Below are 21752 nucleotides of genomic sequence, written 5' to 3'. Positions count from 1 at the left end.
GGCACTGCCAGGTTGGCACTGCCAAGCTTCCAAACTGGCATTTTCTGCACACATGATCGAGCCAGAGTGCCCTGCGTTGGGGGTGTGGGTGGGGGCCGGTGGGCCGGGGATCCTCCCATAGTGCATTCGGGCTGGGCAGGAGGTGGGAGACTGCTTTGAGGGCTCGGAGATCGGCACACCATTTCTCTCGCTACACTGGGAGTTTCAGTGAGCAGAGCTCCCCAGTGTGGAAAGCAGGGCTCTGTGAGGCCTTGGCCATGTATTCTCCGCTGAGACCCCTTATAGAGCCTGAGTCACATTGCATAGCCATGTGTTTCCCAGCCGGAAATCACATGGTTAACTCGCTCTGAAACTTTGTTCCCATTTGTTTGAATTGAGCCCTATAGGTATTGAAAAGCCCTCAGAAACAAAATCTGAAATCATCACTGTCTCTGGACTCTGTTCCAAAGTATAGCTCTCTTGAAGAAAGGGTAGAACCTCTTGGGAAGTTTCTGCAAGTAACTGTTTTTTCTGTGAGTAACTGATCAGCATGATGTTGCCAAACTCTTTCATCATCCGTCTGTTCTGTATGGTATGTGACCTATCTTCGCTAGGATCATAGCTGGTACCCATTTCTCGTTGGTGGTGTAACCCCTAGCTAGCACTCTCTCTCCCTGGTTGAATACTCACTTTTTAGAGATTTGCTTAGTCCTCGCAATTTGTGTACGTTGTTATTGTTGGACAATCTCTGAAGAATCAGGTGGAGTTAACAAATCAAACTGTGTTCACAGTTTCCTCTTAAACAACAGTATTGCTGATGAACTTTGTATGGAAGTATCAACAGTGAGCGATAAGATATTACTCTTCTTGATAATGATCCCTGGTCCTTCAATGCTTTGATAGAATGCTTTAATGATTGCACAAAACTCTTAGCCAATCCATTTGTTACTGGATGATATGGAGCTGACTTGATAAGGTTTATACCGTTCCCTTTCAGGTAGTTTTCAAACTCCTTCAAAGTAAACTGCGAACTATTATCACTGACAATCTGCTCCGGCATTCCAAATCTTGCGACTATTTCATTCAGTTTCTCAGTGGTCTGCTCAGTCGTCATTGACTTCATTATCGTGACTTCTGGCCATTTCGAGTATGTGTTCACAATCACTAAGCATATGTGGCCTTCCAGTGGACCAGCATAATTGATGGGTGTCCTTTCTATAGTTGAGTGAGCCATTTCCACGGATGTAATGGTTGTAATGGTGGAGTGTTCCATAGTTTTGCACAAAATTGGCATTGCCCAACTTTGTCTTCAATTTGAGCATCCAATCCTGGCCACCAAAAATTACTGTGTGTTAATTCCTTCATCTTCACCAAACTAGGATGGCCCTCAAGTAGTTGGTCAAGGGTTCTACTATGTTAGCAGGGAGGAATAATCACATGGATTCCCCACAGTCGAACTCCATTCTGGACTGTCAACTCACGACTTTGTGTGATATAGGGCTTGGAATCTGGATTTTTCTCATGAACATCTAACAGTGTACCTTTTTGGACAAAGTCCATCATCTTTCTTATCACTGCATAATTTTTTGTATAACTGATGCGAGCATCAATTCACTCAAAGACACGAGTAGAAGTAAACCGTGGTTTTAATCAGCTGAGAACAGTGCCTGCCTGCGACTGGTACAATACTGTGAACCGCCTACAGGTCAACTGCTCTTTATACTTCCTTTCAAGGGGAGGAGCCATGGGCGGAGCCCGTACATACCCCAACATATCCCCCTGTGGGTGAAGCCACACAATGGCCCATAGGTGGAGCCCACAAGGTCAACAACATAACATAGCTGTAACACAATGGCACAACATGATACTAATACACTGGTGAATTACTAGTACTATACATTCACCCCCGTTAAAAAAAAATGAAGTCCGGCGGGGGTGACGGGCTCATACGTTCAGCAGGTCCGGCGCACGGATTGTGTGCTGTGATCGCCGAAGCACTGGTGTTGCGGCTGGTCCGGGTGTTGGGCTCATCCGTGCTGGCAGTGGAAGTGAGGCCGGTGCGGGCACAGGCGTGGACTCCGGGAGCGTCTCTTCTGGAGCTTCATTCCTGTGGACCGGTGTGGCGAGCGGGAGGGAGCGCGGGAGCCATATAGGGGCGGGGGTGCTGGACATGGTAGGTTGGGCAGGATATAGTGGGGGGGCTGTGGTGGTGGTGGTGGTGATGGAGCCTGCGGGCGCCAGGTCCCGGATGGAGACGGTTGACAAAAGCATACTGGGGGTTGGAGTGTAGGAGCTGGACCCTCTCAACCAGAGTGTCGGTCTTATGGCACCTGGCGTGTTTTCTGAGGAGGACTGGTCCTGGTGTCTTCAGCCAGGACGGAAGCGAGGCCCCTGAGGTAGCTCCCCTAGTGAAAACAAACAAGCGGTCATGAGGAGTCTTGTTTGTGGCCGTGCAAAGGAGGGACCTGATAGAGTGGAGCGCATCGGGGAGAACCTCCTGCCAGTGAGAAACTGGGAGAATCCTGGACTGCGGGGTCAGTAGGACAGTCTTCCAGACCGTTGCGTTCTCCCTCTCCACCTGCCCGTTTCCCCTTGGGTTATAACTGGTAGTCCTGCTCGAGGCAATGCCCTTACTGTGCAGGTACTGATGCAGTTCGTCGCTCATGAACAATGAGCCCCGGTTGCTGAGGACATAACTGGGGAAACCAAACACGATGAAGACACTATGCAGGGCTCTAATGACCATCGACGTGGTCATATTGGGGCAGGGGATTGCAAATAGGAAGCGGGAGAACTCATCTATGATGTTGAGGAAATATGTATTGCGGTTATTGGAGGGGAGGGGCCCTTTGAAATCGATACTGAGGCATTCAAAGGGCCGGGATGCCTTTACCAGGTGGGCCTTATCCGGTTGATAGAAGTGCGGTTTACACTCCGCTCAGTTTGGCAGTCCCTGATCATAGCTCTGACCCCCTCGGTGGAGTAGGGCAGGTTGCGGGCCTTGATATAATGGACGAGCCGGGTGACCCCCGGGTGGCAGAGGTCATCGTGGATAGCTCGTAATCGGTCATCTTGCACGCTGGCGCGTGTGCCGCGGGACAGGGCATCTGGGGGCTCGTTGAGCTTCCCAGGACGATATACTATATCGTAGTTATAGGTGGAGAGTCCGATCCTCCACCTCAAGATCTTATCGTTCTTGATTTTGCCCCGCTGCGTATTGTCGGACATGAAGGCTACCGATCATTGGTCGGTGACGAGGGTAAACCTCCTACCAGTGAGGTAGTGCTCCCAGTGCCATACGGCTTCCACGATGGCTTGGGCTTCGTTTTCGACCGAGGAGTGTCGAATTTCAAAGGGGGTGAGGGTGCGCGAAAAGAACGCTACCGGTCTGCTTGCTTGGTTGAGGGTGGCGGCGAGAGCGACGGCTGATGCGTCGCTCTCCACCTGGAAGGGGACGGACTCATCCACCGCGCGCATCGCGGCTTTGGCGATGTCCGCCTTGATGCAGCTGAAGGCCTGGCGGGACTCAGTTGCCAGTGGAAACATGGTGACCTTGATTAGTGGGTGGGCTTTGTCTGCATAATTGGGGACCCACGGGCATAATATGAAAAGAATCCAAGGCACATCTTAAGGGCCTTGGGACAGTGAGGGAGAGGGAGTTGCAGGAGGGTCAGGATCGGTCAGGATCGGGCCCTAGGACCCCGTTCTCAACGACGTAGCCGCGGATGGCTAGTCTGGTTGTGCGGAAAATGCATTTCTCCTTGGTGTAGGTGAGATTGAGGGTTTGGGCGGTTTGGAGAAATCGGTGGAGTTTGGTGCCGTGGTCCTGCTGATCATGGCCACAGATGGTGACATTGTCCAAATACGGAAATGTGACCCGCAGCCCATACTGGTCCACCATTCGGTCCATTGCTGTTTGGAACACCAAAACCCCATTCGTGACGCCAAACGGGACCCGGAGGAAATGGAAAAGGCGGCCGTCTGCCTGAAAAGCCGTGTAGTGGCGGTCCTCCGGGCAGATTGGGAGCTGGTGGTATGCAGATTTAAGATCCACCGTGGAGAACACCCGGTAGTGTGCAATCTGGTTTACCATGTCTGCAATCCAGGGAAGGGGGTACGCATCGAGTTGCGTATACTGGTTAATGGTTTGGCTGTAATCAACCACCACCCGGAACTTTTCCCCGGTCTTGATGACCACCACCTGAGCTCTCCAGGGTCTATTGCTAGCGTCGATGACACCCTCCTGCAAGAGACGCTGGACCTCGGACCTAATGAACGTCCTGTCCTGCATGCTATACCGCCTGCTTCTGGTGGCGACTGGCTTGCAGTCGGCAGTGAGATTTGCGAAGAGAGGGGGAGAGTTGACTTTCAGGGTTGCGAGGCTGCATATGGTGAGTGGGGGCAGGGGCCCCCCGAACTTCAGGGTTAGGCTCCTGAGGTTACATTGGAAATCGAGTCCCAATAGGAGAGGAGCGCAGAGGTCTGGGAGCACATATAATTTAAAGTTAGCGTACTCCGCGCCTGTATTGCGAGGGTTGCAGTAGTGCACCCTTGGATTTGCACCGAGTGCGACCCAGAGGCGAGGGAGATGGTTTGTTGCGCCGGGAAAATTGGGAGCGAGCAGCGTCTTACCATGTCCGGGTGAATGAAGCTCTCTGTGCTCCCGGTGTCGAAGAGGCAAGGCGTCTCGTGACCGTTAACCCGGACGGCCATCATGGAGCTCCGGAGGTGCTTGGGTCGCGACTGTGCCAGGATGACCGCGCTGAGGTGTGGGTAGCCGGCGGCGTGATTGGAGGTGCTGGGGCGGCCCCGCGATGACTGTCCATATTAATCATACGCGTCGAGCGGCGTAGCAGATGGCGGCCAAGATGGCGGCCCCTGTTGGTCAAGCGTGGCGGGCGGTGAGGAAGATGGCATCCAGGATGGCGGCCCCCATGGATCGCACGTGGCCGGCCGCGTGAGGGAGGGTTGCCAAGTTGGTGGCCCTCGTGAGTCGCACGTGCTGTGATGGCTGGAAGATGGCTGCCCCCACTGATAGCACAAGGCTGAGGCATCTGCAGGGGGCAGAGCCGACAGACACGCTGCCACCCTGCGGGGTCTGTAGGCCTGTGAGTCTGAGGATCGGGTCTGTGAGGTAGAGTTTTTAGACCTGGCCAGGCAGCCTTGTGGCCCATAGGTGGAGCCCACAAGGTCAACACCATAACATAGCTGTAACACAATGGCAGAACATGATACTAATACACTGGTGAATTACTAGTACTAAACATTCACCACAATAACTTTGAATTTGAGATGAAATCATAGGCATACTCTCCACGAGCGAGAAATATTGACAACATTTTCTTCCGGGTCATGCTTGACCTGTAATGAAAATCGTGATAAAGCATGCTGCTCTGACTTGTGATACTGCATATCGTAAGTGTGTGCCGACAATATTAATGACCACCTTTGCAATCTACTAGCTGTCAAAGAAGGTATACCTTTATATGGCCTAAAGATTGCAGTCAAGGGTGGATGATCTGTCAACAGGGTAAAATGGTGCCCATAAAGGTAATGGTGGAACCTTCTTACACCGGAAATGATGCTCAAAATTATTTTTCGAGCTGAGCGTAATTAATTTCGACGCTAATCATAATGCGTGAAGCAAATGCTATCGATCGTCCCTCTGCTAAAGGCAAAATGCGCGAGACGACTGCACCAACTCCATAGGGTGAAGCATTGCAAGCTAATTGCAAGTTCATTTTTGGATTGTAATGAACCAACAGCTCTGACTTCAGTAAAGCTTCTTTCACTTTGTTGTGTGAATTCTGACATTTTTCTGACCAATGACAGGCCTGTTTGACACATAGCAACGTGTGCAAAGGTTTCAACCATGTTGCTAAATTCAGCACAAATTTACCATAATGATTGATCAACCCTAAAAACAGCCTTAATTGTGCCACATATCGAGGATGTGGTGCTCCTAAAATTTCTTAATTTTTCTTCAGTTCTTCGTGTAAACCGCCTGTGTTGACGATGTGATCCAGGTACTTTATATTAACTTGACAAAGTCTCACTTTTGCTCAACTCTCAGATTGTGACTCTTCAGGGTAGCTCCCAATTCTCCAAGTGTTCCTGTTCACTTGAACCGGTGATGAGTATGTCATCTAAGTAATATTGCATTCTATTTAACCCATTTAGAATGTGATCCATGTATCTTTGAGAAAGAGCAGGCGCAGATGTTATTCCAAAAGGAAGTCTTCTGTAATAAAACAGACCTTTTATAATTGCAGAGCCGTTGGCAATTATCTTTTCGTCCTCACTGTCAACAGGGGTGGTACCAGGGGATTGGAGAGTGGCGAATGTCGTGCCCCTGTTCAAAAAGGAACTAGGGATAACCCTGGGAATTACAGGCCAGTTAGTCTTACTTCGGTGGTAGGCAAAGTAATGGAAAGGGTACTGAAGGATAGGATTTCTGAGCATCTGGAAAGACACTGCTTGATTAGGGATAGTCAGCACGGATTTGTGAGGGGTAGGTCTTGCCTTACAAATCTTATTGAATTCTTTGAGGAGGTGACCAAGCATGTGGATGAAGGTAAAGCAGTCGATGTAGTGTACATGGATTTTAGTAAGGCATTTGATAAAGTTCCCCATGGTAGGCTTCTGCACAAAGTAAGGAGGCATGGGATAGTGGGAAATTTGGCCAGTTGGATAACGAACTGGCTAACCGATAGAAGTCAGAGAGTGGTGGTGGATGGCAAATATTCAGCCTGGATCCCAGTTACCAGTGGTGTACCGCAGGGATCAGTTCTGGGTCCTCTGCTGTTTGTGATTTTCATTAATGACTTGGATGAGGGAGTTGAAGGGTGGGTCAGTAAATTTGCAGACGATACGAAGATTGGTGGAGTTGTGGATAGTAAGGAGGGCTGTTGTCGGCTGCAAAGAGACATAGATAGGATGCAGAGCTGGGCTGAGAAGTGGAATATGGAGTTTAACCCTGAAAAGTGTGAGGTTGTCCATTTTGGAAGGACAAATATGAATGCGGAATACAGGGTTAACGGTAGAGTTCTTGGCATTGTGGAGGAGCAGAGAGACCTTGGGGTCTATGTTCATACATCTTTGAAAGTTGCCACTCAAGTGGATAGAGCTGTGAAGAAGGCCTATGGTGTGCTCGCGTTCATTAACAGAGGGATTGAATTTAAGAGCCATGAGGTAATGATGCAGCTGTACAAAACTTTGGTAAGGCCACATTTGGAGTACTGTGTACAGTTCTGGTCGCCTCATTTTAGGAAGGATGTGGAAGCTCTGGAAAAGGTGCAAAGGAGATTTACCAGGATGTTGCCTGGAATGGAGAGTAGGTCTTACGAGGAAAGGTTGAGGGTGCTAGGCCTTTTCTCATTCGAGCGGAGAAGGATGAGGGGCGACTTGATAGAGGTTTATAAGATGATCAGGGGAACAGATAGAGTAGACAGTCAGAGACTTTTTCCCCAGGTGGAACACACCATTACAAGGGGACATAAATTTAAGGTGAAAGGTGGAAGATATAGGAGGGATATCAGAGGTAGGTTCTTTACCCAGAGAGTAGTGGGGGCATGGAATGCACTGCCTGTGGAAGTAGTTGAGTCGGAAACATTAGGGACCTTCAAGCAGCTGTTGGATAGGTACATGGATTACGGGAAAATGATATAGTGTAGATTTATTTGTTCTTAAGGGCAGCACGGTAGCATTGTGGATAGCACAATTGCTTCACAGATCCATGGTCCCAGGTTCGATTCCAGCTTGGGTCATTGTCTGTGCGGAGTCTGCACGTCCTCCCCGTGTCTGCGTGGGTTTCCTCCGGGTGCTCCGGTTTCCTCCCACAGTCCAAAGATGTGCGGGTTAGGTGAATTGGCCAATGATAAATTGCCCTTAATGTCCAAATTGCCCTTGGTGTTGGGTGGAGGTGTTGAGTTTGGGTAGGGTGCTCTTTCCAAGAGCTGGTGCAGACTCAAAGGGCCGAATGGCCTCCTTCTGCACTGTAAATTCAATGATAATCTATGATTAATCTAGGACAAAGGTTCGGCACAACATCGTGGGCCGAAGGGCCTGTTCTGTGCTGTATTTTCTATGTTCTATGTTCTATGTTTATGCGCCACTGTGGTGAGTAGTGGCTGTCATTCGGCAGCCACATTCATCTGCCCAGCGAATGATCAATTTTACTGAATTTCTGTCCTCCAGAAAGTCCAGCAAATTGGGCGAGATTCTCCGACCCCCCGCCGGGTCGGAGAATCGCCGGGGGCTGGCGTGAATCCCGCCCCCGCCGGTTGCCGAAGTCTCCGGCACCGGAGATTCGGCGGGGGTGGGAATCGCGCCACGCCGGTTGGCGGGCCCCCCCCCGCGCGATTCTCCGGCCCGGATGGGCCGAAGTCCCACCGCTAAAATGCCTGTCCCGTCGGCGTAGATTAGACCACCTACCTTACCGGCGGGACAAGGCGGCGCGGGCGATCTGGGGGGTGCCCCCACGGTGGCCTGGCCCGCGATCAGGGCCCACCGATCCCCGTCCCACCAGGTAGGGGAGAATCCCGCCCCTGGAGTGTGATGGAATACTCTTGCCTGGATGAGTACAGCTCCAACAACACTCAAGCTGGACACCATCCAAAACAAAGCAGCTCACTTGATTGGCACCCCATCCGCAAACATTATCAACCTCCACCACCGACATACTGTGGTACCAGTGTATAACATCTACAAGATGCACTGCAGTAACTCACCAAAGCTCCTTCAACAGCACCTACAAAACCAGTGACATCTACCACATAGAAGTACACGGGCAACAGAGATATGGGGCGTCATTCTCCGACCCCCCACCGGGTCGGAGAATGGCCGTTGGCCGCCGTGATTCCCGCCCCCGCCCCCGCCGAAGTCTCCGCTCCCGGAGATTGGGCGGGGGCGGGAATCCAGCCGCGCCGGTTGGCGGGACCCCCCGCTGGATTCTCCGGCCCGGATGGGCCGAAGTCCCGCCCAGGAATTGCCTGTCCCGCCGACGTAAATCAAACCTGGTATTTACCGGCGGGACCAGGCAGCGTGGGCGGGCTCCGGGGTCCTGGGGGGGGGCGCGGGGCGATCTGACCCCGGGGGGTGCCCCACGGTGGCCTGGCCCGCGATCGGGGCCCACCGATCCGCGGGCGGGCCTGTGCCGTGGGGGCACTCTTTCCCTTCCGCCTCCGCTACGGCCTCCACCATGGCGGAGGCGGAAGAGACTCTCCCCACTGCGCATGCGCGGGAAACTTTCGGCGGCCGCTGACGCTCCCGCGCATGCGCGGGGAAACTGACAGCGGCCGCTGACGCTCCCGCGCATGCGCCGCATTTCCGCGCCAGCTGGCGGGGCAACAAACGCCATTTCCGCCAGCTGGCGGGGCGGAAATCCCTCCGGTGTCGGCCTAGCCCCTCAATGTTGGGGCTAGGCCGCCAAAGATGCGGAGACTTCCGCACCTTTTTGCCGGCGCGATGCCCGTCTGATTTGCGCCGGCTTTGGCGCCAGTCGGCGGGCATCCCGCCGTTGGGGGAGAATTTCGCCTATGGGAACACCACCATCTTCAAGTTCCCTCAGCCAGGCCACGCACCATCCTGACTTGGAACTATATTACTATACCTTCACTGTCTCTGGGTAAAAATCCTGGAACTCCCTCCCTTGTTAAGCTCTGATGGGATTTCCATGATGAGAACAAGAAAGCAAGTCTTGACTTCTTCAACTTTGTGTTGAGTAATCACTTCAACAACAAAACAGTGCCATCTGTATCCCCTTTATACATTGGTGCAGTCTATTAAACAATAAATACAATGGATTAAACAATTTAAACCCCAATTCCAATTTAAGCACTGAAGAACATGGGGCGTCATTCTCCGCCCCCCCGCCGGGTCGGAGAATGGCCGTTGGCCGCTGTGAATCCCGCCCCTGCCCCCGCCGAAGTCTCCGGTACCGGAGATTGGGCGGGGGCGGGAATCGGGCCGCGCCGGTTGGCGGGACCCCCCGCTCAATTCTCCGGCCCGGATGGGCCGAAGTCCCGCCCAGAAATTGCTTGTCCCGCCGGCGTAAATCAAACCTGGTATTTACTGGCGGGACCAGGCGGCGTGGGCGGGCTCCGGGGTCCTGGGGGGGGCGCGGGGCGATCTGACCCCGGGGGGTGCCCCCAGGGTGGCCTGGCCCACGATCAGGGCCCACCGATCCGCGGGTGGGCCTGTGCCGTGGGGGCACTCTTTCCCTTCCGCCTCCGCCACGGTCTCCACCATGGCAGAGGCAGAAGAGACTCTCTCCACTGCGCATGCGCGGGAAACTGTCAGCGGCCGCTGACGCCCCCGCGCATGCGCCGCCCGGAGATGTCATTTCCGCGCCAGCTGGCGGGGCACCAAAAGCCTTTTCCGCCAGCTGGCGGGGCGGAAATTTGTCCGGCGCCGACCTAGCCCCTTAAGGTTGGGGCTCGGCCCCCAAAGATGCGGAGCATTCCGCACCTTTGGGGCGGCGCGATGCCCGTCTGATTTGCACCGTTTTGGGCGCGAGTCGGCGGACATCGCGCCGTTTCCGGAGAATTTCGCCCAATATCTTCAATCAGGAGCAGTGAATAATGATGTACACACAAAACTGGGTTAACAGAAGTTTTAAAATCTCCACAAATTCTCACTGAGTCCCACAAATTCCCAGGATTTAGATGTTTCAGGTGGGATAGAGGGGGATGTAAAAGGGGTGGAGGAGTTGTGCGACTGGTTAGGGAAAATATCACAGCTGTACTGCGGGAGGACACCTCAGAGGGTAGCGAGGCTATATGAGTAGAGATCAGGGCGAAATTCTCCCCCAACGGCGGGATGCCCGCCGACTGGCGCCAAAGCCGGCGCCAATCAGACGGGCATCGCGCCGGCACAAAGGTGCGGAAGTCTCCGCATCTTTGGCGGCCTAGCCCCAATATTGAGGGGCTAGGCCGACGCCGGAGGGATTTCCGCCCCGCCAGCTGGCGGAAATGGCGTTTGTTGCCCCGCCAGCTGGCGCGGAAATGCGGCGCATGCGCGGGAGCGTCAGCGGCCGCTGTCAGTTTCCCAGCGCATGCGCGGGAGCGTCAGCGGCCGCTGTCAGTTTCCCGCGCATTCGCAGTGGGGAGAGTCTCTTCCGCCTCCGCCATGGTGGAGGCCGTGGCGGAGGCGGAAGGGAAAGACTGCCCCCACGGCACAGGCCCGCCCGCGAATCGGTGGGCCCCGATTGCGGGCCAGGCCACCGTGGGGGCACCCCCCGGGGTCAGATCGCCCCGCGCCCCCGCCCAGGACCTCGGAGCCCGCCCACGCCGCCTGGTACCGCCGGTAAATACCAGGTTTAATTTACGCCGGCGGGACAGGCAATTCCTGGGCGGGACTTCGGCCCATCCGGGCCGGAGAATCCAGTGGGGGGTCCCGCCAACCGGCGCGGCCGGATTCCCGCCCCCGCCCAATCTCCGGGAGCGGAGACTTCGGCGGGGGCGGGGGCGGGATTCACAGCGGCCAACGGCCATTCTCCGACCCGGCGGGGGGTCGGAGAATGACGCCCCAGGAATAAGAAGGGTTCAGTCACAATGTTGGGGGTTTACTGCAGGCCTCCCAACAGCCAGCGGGAGATAGAGGAGCAGATAGGTAGACAGATTTTGGAAAGGAGTAAAAGCAACAGGGTTGTTGTAATGGGAGACTTTAACTTCCCCAATATGGGGCGAAATTCTCCGTTATCGGCGTAAAGTCCGCCGATCAGCGCAAAAAACGGCGCAAATCCGACTTGCGTCACGTCGGAAAAATGGGTCGAACGTTTCCGGCCCGAAATGGGCTATCAGCGACGTAACGGGATCCGCGCTTGCGCAGTGGTTCACGCCGTGCAGCGTCATACGCGCCGCACGGAGTGACGGCTCATAAGGCCGCGCTGCTCCCCCCCACCCGACCGCAACACCCGACCGCAACACCCGACTGGATGGCTGGCCGCCGCTCAGCCCCAAGGTTCGAGTCACGGGATGTGGAGGTGCTCCTGGGCGCGGTGGAGGAGAGGAGGGATGCCCTGTATCCCGGGCATGGCCGCAGAGTTGCCCCACGCCACAGCCGGCGTCTGTGGAGGGAAGTGGCAGAGGCCGTCACCGCTGCGGCCCTGACACCACGGACAGGCACCCAGTGCCACAAGAAGGTGAATGACCTCGTCAGAGCAGGCAGGGTGAGCCTCCCCATATCCCCCCTCCCCCATATCCCCCCTCCCCCATATACCCCATATCCCCCCTCCCCCATATCCCCCTCCCCATATCCCCCCTCCCCCATATCCCCCTCCCCCATATCCCCCCTTCCCCCATATCACCCCCTCCCCCATATCCCCCCTCCCCCATATCCCCCCTCCCCCATATCCCCCCTCCCCATATCCGCCCTCCCCATATTCCCCCTCCCATATCCCCCCTCCCCCATAGCCCCCTCCCCATATCCCCCCTCCCCCATATCCCCCCTCCCCCATATCCCCCATATCCCCCCTCCCCCATATCCCCCTCCCCCATATCCCCCCTCCCCATATCCCCCCTCCCCCATATCCCCCCTCCCCCATATCCCCCATATCCCCCATATCCCCCCCTCCCCCATATCCCCCCTCCCCCATATCCCCCCCTCCCCCATATCTCCCATATCCCCAAGTGAATCCAGCCCTAACCTTAACCTCTGCAATGCACGCGCAACCGATGGCGTGCATTCACATACCTGCCTAACAGTGTTGCCTTTTACCCCTGCCACCCCCACCCCCCCCACAGGATAAGCGCGCACACAACAATAGGGAGCATGTGAGGACTGGAGGAGGTCCCGCTGATGAGAGGCCACTGACCGAACACGAGGAAAGGCCCCTGGAACTGGCTGGCGGACCTGACGACCGGGAGGTTGCTGATGCAGAGGTCGGGGGCGTAGTAGCAAGTGAGCCACTGACAGACCGTCCCCATATCCCCCCTTCCCTATATCCCCCTCCCCCATATCACCTGATCACTGCCTGATGTCTAACCATGCATGCTTCATTGTGTATGGCAGGATCAAACGTCCAGGCACCCATCCCCGCAGATGCAGACCGCCCGCAGGATGCCCCTCGGAGGCCACGGGAGACGGAGAGACCCGGACCCTCCAGCATGCGACGCCCGCAGGATGCCCCTCGGAGGCCACGGGAGACGGAGAGACCCGGACCCTCCAGCATGCGACGCCCGCAGGACGCCCCTCGCACACCACGGGAGACGGAGAGACCCGCACCCTCCAGCATGCGACGCCCGCAGGATGCCCCTCGCGCACCACGGGAGACGGAGAGACCCGCACCCTCCAGCATGCGACGCCCGCAGGATGCCCCTCGCACACCACGGGAGACGGAGAGACACGGACCCTCCAGCATGCGACGCCCGCAGGATGCCCCTCGGAGGCCACGGGAGACGGAGAGACCTGGAGCAACAGGGAGACGACACCCCCGTCACGTGCGGGAGCGACCACCCAGCGACGAGGGGGGCAGCCATAGGCCCCCGTCACATCCGAGCCAGGACACCACTACCCAGGACACCACTACCCAGGACACCACTACCCAGGACACCACTACCCAGGACACCACTGCCCGGGACACCACTACCCGGGACAGCACTGCCCAGGACACCCCTACCCGGGACAGCATTACCCAGGAAGACAAAATACCGGACAGTGACTCAGAGTGGATGGGTGGAGACGAACCCCCACCCCAAAGTGCCATGGACTCAGAGTGGGACGAAGAGCACGACACAACGCCACTGCTGTCACCAACACCCTCCACCATCGCAGAAACACTCACCTCGGTTGGGCACTGTAGTGATGAGGCGTCTGGTACACTCACTGGTGCGCACAACACAGCCGTCCCGGTACAGCAGGTGGAGGTAGGAGCAGCAGAGGGGCCGGGCGGTCGGAGGGCAGCCCAGCCCAAGCGAACATCTGCCGCCCAGATGGATCCCGGGTTCCTGGAGTTACCACACCCACACATAGATCCGATGCAACCACCGACCCGGAGACGAGCGAAGAGGGTGACGGGCGGCTTGCGGCGGCTGCAGTCGCAGGTGGAGGAGTCCACCCGCGTCCAGGAGCTGGGAGTGGTGCCGGTCATGCGTGCCACCCAAGCTGACACCGCACGGGTGGCGTCCGCGGTGGAGGCAATGGTTGCGACGGTGTCAGACATGGGGAACGGTTTGCGAGGCCTGGGGCTTTCCGTGCAGGCGGTGTCTGTGGCCCAGGAAATGGCTGCCCTCTCACAGGAGGCCATGAGCCAGTGCCAGCGCCAGATGGCAGAGGCGCTCAACGCTATAGCCCAGTCTCTGCAGGCCATGGCCCAGTCTCAGCAGGCCATGCCCCAGTCTCAGCAGGCCATGGCCCAGTCTCTGCAGGCCATCGCTGAGGGCATCGGCGCCATTGGCCATGTGCGAGCCGGCGTTGCACTGTCACAGACAGGGTTTGCCAACCCCCTGGGCTCCATGGCTGCAATCCTGCAGACCCCTGTCGATACCAGCACGGCCCTCCAGGACTGGCAGCGCCAGATGTCGGGGGGGCGTCGGATGGCCAGTCCGTTCGCATCCCCCACCCATGTAGAGGCCTGGGGGCCATCGGGCACCCCGAGGGAGGAGGAGGTGGTGTGGTCCGTACCGGCTCCCCCTGTAGGGTAGGTCCCGGTACACTGCGACACCTCGGACTCCCCCCCTTCCGTCCCAGGTGCATCGGGTGGGCAACGGGCAGGACAGGCTGGCAGCTCGCCATCCCAGTCGCCCGGGCCGCAGCCTGGCCCATCTAGGCCAGGACGCCCCAGGAAACGGCCGCCAAAGGGATCCAGTGTCAGAGGGCAGGAATCACAGGAGTCCACCTCCAGTTCTGCTGTACCGTCTGGGGAACCACGTAGACGTAGTCAAAGGGCCCGTAAGTCCAAACAATTAGACACTGAGTAAGTTGGCACGGGTGCAGGGCACAGATGAGTTTTAGGGGCTAGGGCACGTGCATGAACTCCTTTGGTTATTAAAGTCAATGTTACACCTACAGAAGCTGCCTTTGTGCTCTGTCCAAAGCGTGCGGGGGTGTCATGTACGTTGAGCGCAAGTGTGTGTGTGAGGGGTGGTCTTACCTCAGCCCCAGGTGAGTCTGCCCCCTTCCCCCTGGGCCGCCATCAACATCCCCCGGGCAGAGGACGGGACCGTGCGCTGCAGTGTCACAGCCGCATGCAGGGATGGTCCGGGTGGATGGTGGTACTGTGGCCATGGGTCAGACATAGTCCAACGATGTAGAGCCAGGAGCTCATCGCAGGGCGGGTTGTCATCATCCTCCATGGCCTGCAATAGACACGCGTCCACCCGCAACTGTGTGAGCCCGGCCCGTTGTGCTGCAGGTGGATCGGCAATGGGGGGGGTGGTGTGCATGTGGGTGGGGTGGGTGGGGTTGGGGAGGGGGGTGAGGGTGCTAGGTGGGTGGATGAGTGGGGGGTGTGGGTGGTCGGCTGTTGCCATGGTGTGCGGTCTGTGGCCATACTACCCGATTCCCACGCCCATCTAGTCAGTGAAGCGGGCGGCTATCAGTCTGTCCCGTGCCCGCTGGGCCAGCCGGTAACGGTGGACAGCCACCCGCCTGTGTCTTCCCCGTCTGCCCTGACCATTACCCCCATCCCCCTCATCTGGGGAGGACTGCGCCTCTTCCTGCTGCTCCTCCACTCCGCCCTCCTCTGCCTGCGGCACATCGCCCCTCTGCTGGGCTATGTTGTGCAGGACACAGCACACCACAATGATGCGGCCGACCCTATCTGACCGATACTGGAGGGCGCCCCCAGAGAGGTCCAGGCACCTGAAACGCATCTTCAGCACACCAAAGCACACCTCTCTATCACTCTCCTTGTCGCTACATGGGCATCATTGTAGTGGTTCTCCGCTGCATTGCGTGGCCTCCATATAGGCATCATCAGCCACGATCGCAATGGGTAGCCCCTGTCGCCCAGCAACCAGCCCCTCAGCCGCGGATGGCGTCCCTCGTACACGCCGGGGATGGATGACCGCGACAACACGTATGAGTCGTGTACACTGCCTGGGTAACGGGCGCAGACGTGCAGGATCATCATGCGGTGGTCGCAGACCACCTGTATGTTCATCGAATAGGTCCCCTTCCTACTGGTGAACACGGCCCTGTTATCTGCAGGTGGCCGCACGGCGACGTGCATCCCATCGATCGGGCCCTGGACCATGGGGAACCCGGCCACGGCAGAGAAGCCCACGGCCCGGGCATCTTGGCTGGCCCGGTCCACGGGGAAGCGGATGTAGATGTGCGCCATGGCATATAGGGCATCTGTCACTGCCCGGATGCACCGATGCACCAATGTCTGCGATATGCCGGACAGGTCCCCACTCGGTGCCTGGAATGACCCCGTTGCATAAAAGTTCAGGGCCACCGTAACCTTGACGGACACGGGGAGAGGGTGTCCCCCGCCAGTGCCACGCGGTGACAGGTGTGCCAGCAGGTGGCAGATGTGTGCCACGGTTTCCCGCCTCATCCGGAGTCGCCTCCTGCATTCCCGGTCCGTGAGGTCCTGGTATGACTGCCGGGGCCGGTACACACGGGGCGCCCTCGGGTGCCTCCGTTGCCGTGGGGCCGCGACGTCCTCCTCCCCCTCCTCGTCCTGTCGGTCAGGTGTCCCTCCAGCCTGGTCGGCTGCCGCCTGTCCCTCTGGGCAGCCTGCGCCGCCTCTCTGGCACGCTCCTCCTCCTCCTCCTCCTCCTCCTCCTCATCCAGGGCAACATAGACATGAGCGGCTGCCGCCACGGCGGCCAACATCGCTGGATGATCGGAAAACATGACGGCCTGGTGGGAGGGAGGGGAACGACGACATGTCATCATTGCCCATATCCCCTCCTCCCCCCAGCCAGGTGGCATGGACCGCATGGGTCCAACTGTTGGAGGCTGGCACCTGGCCAGGTGGACCAACTCACTTGCCCTCGCAACCCCCTCCCCGGCACGGACACCCCCCCCAACCTCCACCCCGGCACGGACCCCCACCCCAACGTCCACCCCGGCACGGACCCCCCCCCAACCTCCACCCCGGCACAGACCCCCCATCCCCCTCCCCGGCACGGACCCCCCACCAACCTCCACCCCGGCACGGACCCCCCCCAACCTCCACCCCGGCACGGACCCCCCCCAACCTCCACCCCGGCACGGACCCCCCCCCCAACTTCCACCCCGGCACGGAACCCCCATCCCCCTCCCCGGCACGGACCCCCAACCTCCACCCCGGCATGGACCCCCCCCCAACCTCCACCCCGGCACGGACCCCCCCCCAACCTCCACCCCGGCACGGACCCCGCCCCCCAACCTCCACCCCGGCACGGACCCACCATCCCCCTCCCCGGCACGGACCCCCCCCCATCCCCCTCCCCGGCACGGACCCCCCCCAACCTCCAATCCGGCACGGAACCCCCCCCAACCTCCACCCCGGCACGGACCCCCATCCCCCTCCCCGGCACGGATCCCCCACCAACCTCCACCCCGGCACGGACCCCCCCCCCAACCTCCACCCCGGCACGGACCCCCCCCCAACCTCCACCCCGGTACGGACCCCACCCCCCAACCTCCATCCCGGCACGGACCCCCCCACCAACCTCCACCCCGGCACGGACCCCCCATCCCCCTCCCCGGCACGGACCCCCCCCCAACCTCCACCCCGGCACGGACCCCCCCCCAACCTCCACCCCGGCACGGACCCCCCCCAACCTTCACCCCGGCAAGGACCCCCCCCACCTCCACCCCGGCACGGACCCCCCATCCCCCTCCCCGGCACGGACCCCCCCCCCTACCTCCACCCCGGCACGGACCCCCCATTCCCCTCCCCGGCACGGACCCCCCCCAACCTCCACCCCGGCACGGACCTCCCCCCCCAACCTCCACCCCGGCACGGACCCCCCCCAACCTCCACCCCGGCACTGACCCCCCCCAACCTCCACCCCGGCACGGACCCCCCCCCCAACCTCCACCCCGGCACGGACCCCCCCCCCCAACCTCCACCCCGGCACGGACCTCCCATCCCCCTCCCCGGCACGGACCCCCTCCCGGCACTCCCCCGGAGCCCAGCCTCCTCTAACCACCCCCCCCCCGCCGCACACACACACACACACAACCCGAGACACACCTCTCCTCACGCATTCAGACTGCGGCCACGCCATCGCCTACCCAGAGCCAACCCCCCTGGCCGTCACTCACCTCCACGCTGGTCGGCGTGACCCTGGAGCACAGGGCCACGCCGATGAAAAGGAGGTGTAATTTACGTCGACGTGAACGGTCATCACGTCGACGGGACTTCGGCCCATCCGGAAGGGAGAATATCGGCAGGCCGAAAATCGGCTGCCTTGCGCAGACTCGTGACATTCTCCGACGGCAGCGGCGACATTAACGCCCCGCCGCCTTTTCTCCCTTCAGAGACTTCGGCAACCGGCGGGGGTGGGATTCACGGCGGCCAACGGCCATTCTCCGACCCTCTGGGGGGTCGGAGAATGACGCCCATTGATTGGGACTCACTTAGTGCTAGGGGCTTAGATGGGGCAGAGTTTGTAAGGAGCATCCAGGAGAGCTTCTGAAAACAATATGTAGATAGTCCAACTAGGGAAAGGGCTATACTGGACCTGGTATTGGGGAATGACCCGGTCAGGTGGTTGAAGTTTCAGTAAGGGAGCATTTTGGGAACAGTGACCACAGTTCAGTAAATTTTAAAGCGCTAGTGGACAAGGATAAGAGTGGTCCTAGGGTGAATGTGCTAAATTGGGGGAAGGCTAATTATAACAATATTAGGCAGGAACTGAAGAACCTAGATTGGGGGTGGATGTTTGAGGGCAAATCAACATCTGACATGTGGGAGGTTTTCAAATGTCAGTTGAAAGGAATTCAGGACTGGCATGTCCTCTGCGGAAGAAGGATAAATATGGCAAATTCCGGGAACCTTGGATAATGAGAGATATTGTACGCCTCATCAAAAAGAAAAAGGAGGCATTTGTCAGGGCTAGAAGGCTGGGAACAGACAAAGCCTGTGTGGAGTATAAGGAAAGTAGGAAGGAACTTAAGCAAGGAGTCAGGTGGGCTAAAAAGGGTCACGAAAAGACATTGGCAAATAGGGTTAAGGAAAGAGGGTAGCCAGGGAAGGACAGTTGAGGGAATCTGTGTGTGGAGCCAGAGGAAACGGGTGAGGTACGAAATGAATACTTTGCATCAGTATTCACCAAAGAGAAGGAATTGGTAGATGTTGAGTCTGGAGAAGGGTGTGTAGATAGCCTGGGTCACATTGAGATCCAAAAAGACGAGGTGTTGGGCGTCTTGAAAAATATTAAGGTAGATAAGTCCCCAGGGCCTGATGGGATCTACCCCAGAATACTGAAGGAGGCTAGAGAGGAAATTGCTGAGACCTTGACAGAAATCTTTGGATCCTCACTGTCTTTAGGTGATGTCCCGGAGGACTGGAGAATAGCCAATTGTTTAAGAAGAATAGCAAGGATAATCCAGGGAACTACAGGCCAGTGAGCCTTTCGTCAGTGGCAGGGAAATTACTGGAGAGAATTCTTCGAGACAGGATCTACTCCCATTTGGAAGCAAATGGACGCATTAGCGAGAGGCAGCACGGCTTTGTGAAGGGGAGGTCCTGCCTCACTAACTTGATAGAGTTTTTCGAGGAGATCACAAAGATGATTGATGCAGGTAGGGCAGTGGATGTTGTCGATATGGACTTCAGTAAGGCCTTTGACAAGGTCCCTCATGGCAGACTGTTACAAAAGGTGAAGTCACACGGGATCAGGGGTGAGCTGGCAAGATGGATACAGAACTGGCTAGGTCATAGAAGGCAGAGAGTAGCAATGGAAGGGAGCTTTTCTGATTGGAGGGCTGTGACTAGTAGTGTACCGTAGGGATCAGTGCTGGGACCTTTGCTGTTCGTAGTCTCGAAATGATTTGGAAGAAAATGTAACTCGTCTGATGAGTACGTTTTCAGATGACACAAAGGTTGGTGGAATTGCGGATATCGATGGGGAATGTCAGAGGATACAGTAGGATTTAGATCGTTTGGAGACTTGGGCAGAGAGATGGCAGATGGAGTTTGATCCGGACAAATGTGAGGTAATGCATTTTGGAAGGTCTAATGCAGGTAGAGAATATAGTGAATGGTACAATCCTCAAGTGTATTGACAGTCAGAGAGATCTAGGTGTACAGGTCCACAGGTCACTGAAAGGCGCAACACAGGTGGAGAAGGTAGTCAAGAAGGCATACGGCATGCTTGCCTTCATTGGCCGGGGCATTGAGTATAAAAATTGGCAAGTCACGTTGCAGCTGTATAGAACCTTACTTCGGCCACACTTGGAGTATAGTGTTCAATTCTGGTCGCCACACTACCAGAAGGATGTGGAGGCTTTAGAGAGGGTGCAGAAGAGATTTACCAGGATGTTATCTGGTATGGAGGGCATTAGCTATGAGAAGAGGTTGAATAAACTCTGTTTGTTCTCACTGGAACGACGGAGGTTGAGGGGCGACCTGATAGAGGTCTACAAAATTATGAGGGGCATAGACAGAGTGGATAGTCAGAGACTTTTTCCCAGGGTAGAGAGGTCAAATACTAGGGGGCATAGGTTTAAGGTGCGAAGGGCAAAGTTTAGAGGAGATGTACGAGGCAGGTTTTTTACACAGAGGGAAGTGGGTGCCTGGAACTCGCTGCCGGAGGAGGTGGTGGAAGCAGGAACGATAGTGACGTTTAAGGGGCATCTTGATAAATACATGAATAGGATGGGAATAGAGATACGGACCCCGGAAGTGCAGAAGATTTCAGTTTAGACGGGCAGCATGGTCGGCACAGGCTTGGAGGGCCGAAGGGCCTGTTCCTGTGCTGTACTTTTCTTTACTCTTTGTTCTTTGTCATTCTGTTTTAAAGCTGGAATGCTTGACATTGTCTCAACACTTGTAGCAATAGGTTCAATGGCTTCTTTTCATTACTAATCTTTTTAGTTCTTCTTCAATTTTAGGCTTAATGATGTACAATTCTAGTTTTGAGCCATTTGGGTGTGCTGTCTGGCTTGATTATTAGGTGTAGCTCAACTCCAGTCACAGAGCCTCGTGAATCTTCAAACACCTTCTTCTACAAAGTTATTGCAAGTTGCTCTTTGACTCTATTGATTTATTGACTGTTTCTCGGTTAAGCCTAATCATTGCCAATCATACTCTGTGAAATAGAACAGGAAGTTTTCCACGGGCAATGTGCTCTACTTTCACCATAATGCATCTTTTTAATGGTACAATCTATTCAATGTAGGTCCTTAGGATCACATATAATGGTTTTAAAGGCAGATGCTTCAGTTTTTGGTGATAAATTGTTTCAGGCATTAGCGATTTTAATTTCATGACCTTCAGGTTATTTCCCAAAACATTGTTGATCTCCTTGCAGTGACAAAATACCTAGCTGAAGCTCTTGCTGTAGCTCAGTTTTGCTGTCTTTTGCGTGATCCTGAGCTTCATCCACCAATTTGTAGACATGATTAGATTGTTTACCTGAATTGTTTTACTTGCATTTTCTTGGTGTAGAAGACATTTTCTGAACCAAATACGCTTTGGCAATGTGGCTTTTCTTACCACAATTCTTGTATGTATTTGGTTTACTCCAGCATTCCCCCATTGAATGTCCAATCTCTGTTCAATGGTGACATGGTTGCACCTTTGCATCCCTGTTTCTTGAGTTACCCATTTTGTGGATCTTTGCTCCAGCCCCTATCTGCGAATTTTCTCTTGTTGCAAACTCCAGACA

The sequence above is a fragment of the Scyliorhinus torazame genome, chromosome 11, assembly GCF_047496885.1.
Source record: "Scyliorhinus torazame isolate Kashiwa2021f chromosome 11, sScyTor2.1, whole genome shotgun sequence".
Taxonomy (NCBI): domain Eukaryota; kingdom Metazoa; phylum Chordata; class Chondrichthyes; order Carcharhiniformes; family Scyliorhinidae; genus Scyliorhinus; species Scyliorhinus torazame.
The sequence above is the reverse complement of the archived record's forward strand: the minus strand, read 5'-3'. Positions refer to the sequence as shown.